Here is a 5,335-nt window from a genome sequence, read left to right on the forward strand (position 1 = left end):
CATATAACAATAGGAATAAATGTAGAAATTAATTTTAGGACACAATTTTAACCCCTTTACTATCACTAATCACATTTAACAAAACATTATATTAATATGTTAGTTGTACTGGTGAACACATTTAAATGTATAGCACTACAAGATAAGTTGCATAGTCTTCCAAGGATAAAATGTCACAGAACAGAGAATGGAAGAGTTTCTCCTTTGGTATATATTCAAAACAGAAAAAAAAGAAAAAAAAAGATATTTGTCCTTTGGGCACATAGTATTGGTAGAACTTGACATGGGGCAGAGTAAGAGCTACATTACTTTAATTAGCATGGATACAAGGCACTAAAACTGTGAGAATTCCAAGGTTAATGTTGAGTTGAAGAAAGCATGTGACTGCCCTGAGGCATGATGTAATTTAGACTTACCTTGAGTTAGGAGTTATGAGAAGTGCTCATAGTCATCAATTTGCTTTGTTTGTTTTGAAAAGAATAAATATGTTAAAGAAGAAAGAAAAAAAGATCATTTTTGCTTAACAGTGTACGTCTCTGGATTGAGCTTACATGCCACTGCTCCAGCCCGTTATCAATAGTAACTATTGAGTAGTCTCCCTGTCCTTGTCTTACCCTTTGTGGTTTTTCTCTCCCTGTTGTCATGAAGATGGGGATTTTGAGACTGATATGATGGTGCTTGGAAAACTACTACTGTTAAGCTGCCATCCAAACTGGGACATATGTTTGGAAAAAGTGTTAATTGATTCTTTGAATATCATATAATAGATAAAAATTCAAGATCCAAAGTTTCTTTCACTGGAAAAAAATCCATGTGAAAGAAAGAGACATAGATCACTACAAAAGTAATGCCTCTTATTTATTATCATGGATACAAAAGAGCACAGTAACACTACTTGATAGAGAAAATTTCCCCCTGGATGGGGAGCAGAATAAATCCCCATGATTCAGGTGGAAACTGTTAGAGACCTGGACTTCTGAAAGTCCAGGGGCCAGATGGGATCCACCTGAAGGTGCCGATGGAGCTGGTAGAAGTAGCCAAGCCACATTCCATCATCTATCAGCATTCCTGTTCAACTGGAGAGGTCCCAGATGACTGGAGGCTTGCCAATGTGACCTCCATCCACAAGAAGAGTCATAAAGAGGATCAGGGGAACTACAGGCTTCAGTGCTAGAAAAGGTTATGGAGGAGATCATCTTGAGGAGGATCACACAACATGTGCGGGACAACTGGGGGATCAGATACAGGCAGCAGGGGTTCATGAAAGGCAAGTGATGACCTGGATGAGTGCGTTAAGAGCACCCTCAGCGAGGTTGCAGGTGACACCAAGTTGGGAGGAAGTGTTGAACTACATGGGGGTAGGAAGGCCTTATAGAGAAATATGGACAGGCTGGATTGCTGGGCTGGGGCCTCGGATGAAGTTCAACATGACCAAGTGCTGGGTCCTGCACTTTGGCCACAGCAACCCCAGGCAATGTCACAGGCTTGGGGCAAAGTAGATAGAAGGTTGTTTAGAGGAAATGGACCTGGAAGTATTGGTTGATGCTCCCTCAGCCATCAGTGTGCTCAGGTGGCCAAGAAGGTATAATGGTTTTATGACCATGACCGAAAAACAATGGCATCCTGGCTTGTATCACAAATAATTTGCCAGGAGGAGCAGGGAGATGATGATCTCTCTGTACTCAGCTCTGACAAGGCTGCATCTCAAGTACAGTGTTCAGTTTTGGGCCCATCAATGCAAGAAGGACATTAAGGCCCTAGAGCATATTCAGAGAAGGGCAACAAAGCTGGTGAGGGGTTTGGAGCACAAGTCTTATGAGGAGCAGCTGAGGGAGCTGGGATTGTTCAGTCTGGAGAACAGGAAACTCAGGGATGACCTTATTGCTGTCCACAACCACCTAAAGAGAGGTTGTGATATGGGAGTTTGGCCTCTTTTCCCATGTAACTAGCAATAGTATGAGAAGGAATGGCCTCAAGTTGTGCCAGGAGAGATTCAGGTTGGACATTAGGAAATACTTCTTTGCTGAGAGAGTGGTCAGATGCTGGAATGGGCTGCCCAAGGAGGTGGTGGAGTCACCGTCCCTGAAGGTGTTCAAGAAACATTTATATGTTGTACTGAGAGACATGGTTTAGTGGGAAATACTGGTGATAGGTGGATGGTTGGACTGGATGATCTTGGAGGTCTTTTCCAACCTTAGTGATTCTATGATTCCCACCTAAAGAATACTATTTTTCATCATACTCACCACCATTAACTGTGCATTTTCACCAGCAATGAACAAGAGCCTGCATGCTGCATTCATCATAATTGGCACTATTGGAGTTGATCACTGTTCCTATTGCCACTGCTGAAACACACCACCACTGCCTCACTGTGCTCTCCTACTGTTTGGTCTCAAACATTCTGCAAGTATTGACGAATGTCAGTTGGTGCCATTTTTTCCACATTCAGTGACACTTTTTGCTTCATCCGCACTTCCATGTCAGACACCATTTTGTCACACTGCTCTCTTGTTGTCTGTTGCACGGCAAGAAAATGTAATGCAGTATTGGTGGGAAGCTTCACCCTCTACTGCTGTACTATCAACATCTGCCTCAGACATCATGGGCCAAAATAGTAAAATAGGAGGCATTACTTTTGGGGCCCTCATACTTAATTGAAGAAAGGTAGCACTGTGTTTAACTGTTTTGAGAAAATTCCATCCTACACCAAATAACTGAATTATGCTACTATGATTGCTCATCAGCATTATTACTGCAAGATTATCCACAGTGGAGAAAGATTGTATTTTGATTGCCTTTGTATCAGAGTTGAAGTTGTAGAGGAATATGGCATCTGAAACACTCCATGAATACTAAAAGGTGGCCTGGAAAATGTGTTGTAGGAATCTAGTGTAATCTATGTTGCACGTTATTTTATTGCTGGTAAAGTCAATGGAAGTATGGTAGTGATAAAAACATGTCATTTTTCTGGGAGAAGCTTTTTACATGGAGATAGTGGGTTTGTGTACCTCTTGACCTTTAATGACCTTTAAATGAGAGGGGAATATCACATAGCATATCCATTCAGCTTCATACTTCTTTTAGACATGCGTCTTTCATTCCTATCCCTAGCCCCCAAATTATCCACGAGGAAGAAACTATGATTTTCTTTTTTTCTTTACGTGTTCACAGATCTTATCTAGCATTCCTATGTCCTATGTTCGTGTCTGATCAACGACGTGATGTACCACGAGACCATGCAGCAAGAGAACTCCAAGGACTTTTGAGACTACAGAAGCTATAGTAGATCAAATACTAGGCTGTAAAGTTGGAAGAAGGTGGCAGATTATACTTGTTCCACAAATACAGAGAAATTATTCGATATAGCAAAGTTATTCTTTAATATAGCTGTTTGCTTCTCTGCAGTGTATTTCAGTGTGATTTTTATGATAGTATTTGGAGTTGACCATCATTTTCCTTTCTTCTAGACTGTAGTTTCCCATTCCCACTTCACAGGAACTTCAGATCAGAAAAAGACCTTATGGATAAGTAACTGTCGTGTCCTTATTCTAGTCAAAATTTGATCAAGCTCCATCTAAAGAGTTTCATGATCCACTTAATCCATTAGAAGTTCACTCCAAAACTTCAGACCTTTGCAGACTAAAAGCCTTCTAACTTCCAAGAAAAAATGATTTATCACCATCAGAGATGAAGTGTTATGGACGGACCATAGTCCCCTTTTCCCATTCCCTGTAACTTGTATGATTACATTTGCATTTTGAAGAGCAACCTCCATCTAGTTCAGCAGATCATTCATCTTAAAGCCTTCTACTATTTTTAACTCTCTCTCTTCCTGTAAAACTGTTGTTGACATTTTCAGGTGGGTTATGTATGTGCTCTTGAACGTCAGGAATTTAAACTTATTTCACAGTTTTGAATTGTTTCTCATATTAAAGCAGTTTATAACATTTATTTGGATTTATTTTATTTATCTTAAGCAGCTTGCTGAGGAGTAACAGTATCATTCAGGCAATATAACCAAGGTGTCATACTTTACTGCTTTCTCTCTGCCTCTCTATCTCCGTGGCTTTCTATTAAAATCTGTATTTTACTAGCATGGCATAAACCCTCTTGAGAGTTCATTCAATTCTCTCCATCAGTCAGTCTACACCTAGACCAGATAGCACAGTACTATCTCTCCTATATTTTCTTAAGAATGCATTCTTGACTTCAGCTATGCACATTATTTTCCTTAGTCAGCTCCACTTCTCTTTTTCCCTTCCCTTCTGTCACTTTCCTGTGAGGTTAAAACCAAAACCGTCAGCTGAGGGAGGGTTTAGGGTGACACAGTATGCAAAGTAACAAAAACCCTGAGCAGATTCAGGGGATATACTGTCACATTACCAGTATAATTATTTAGCAGCTTACTGGATTATTCTTACTACTTCAGCACTCCACTGGAGATCAGGATATTATTTCAAGTGACACATCTTTAATTGCAATTAAAGGAAAAACCAGTGAAATGCAAACCAATGTGGTGGCTTTTATTTTTTTGTTTGTTTGTTTATTTAAGGGCCAACTCCTTATAAGCTCTTAATGAATGCCTGAAAATATGTGCTTCCCTCTGACGAGCTGTGACACCAGAAGGGCAGATGGGAATTCAGGAGGAGGGTTAGGATTAGGGGGTAGGGTGGCATAGCTTAAGTCACCTCCGACATCTCCAGTTTCTGTCACATTTCACTTGTCTCTAACCTGCGTTGCACTCCTGAAGAGGAAGGACTTTGCAGGACAAACCTGTGCAGCCCTCAGTTACTGCCGGTGGTGGCAGCTCATTGATCCCTGGACTCCTTCCAGGCTGCTCTTGTACAGATCGGCGAATTAATTCCTGCTGCAGGCACAGACCAGCTCTGCCTGGTGCACCTGACAGAGCCCCACGGCCGTGCCTGCAGCACTACTGCTGGGTCTGAGACCGGCGGCTGGAAACTCTACCGTCCATCAGGGGAATAATATTGTCTAAAGATGACATTTGCCAACAGCAGGTCTTTTTGTAAACGTGTTTCCACATCCAGGATGTGTGCTAACGCTCTTACCTAACGCTGGAAAGTACCGTATCTGGAAAAACATCGTTTCCACTTTTCCCAGCCGTGTTTAAGAACGCTTCGCAGAGCTCGGGCTCACGAGACCTTTCTCCGGGTCACCGTCTGTTACTTCCATTCCTCCCAGCCCGGCTGCCGGGCTCCGTCCTGCCTCGCTCCGGGGCGGGCAGCGGACAGAGCCTCCGCGGGCAGAGCCGGGGCCGCCTCCCCGCGCGCTGCGGCTGGCAGCGGCCGTTGGGCAGATCCCGGCCGGGAGG

Source organism: Phasianus colchicus, chromosome Z, assembly GCF_987193195.1.
Source record: "Phasianus colchicus chromosome Z, bPhaCol1.hap1.1, whole genome shotgun sequence".
NCBI lineage: Eukaryota > Metazoa > Chordata > Aves > Galliformes > Phasianidae > Phasianus > Phasianus colchicus.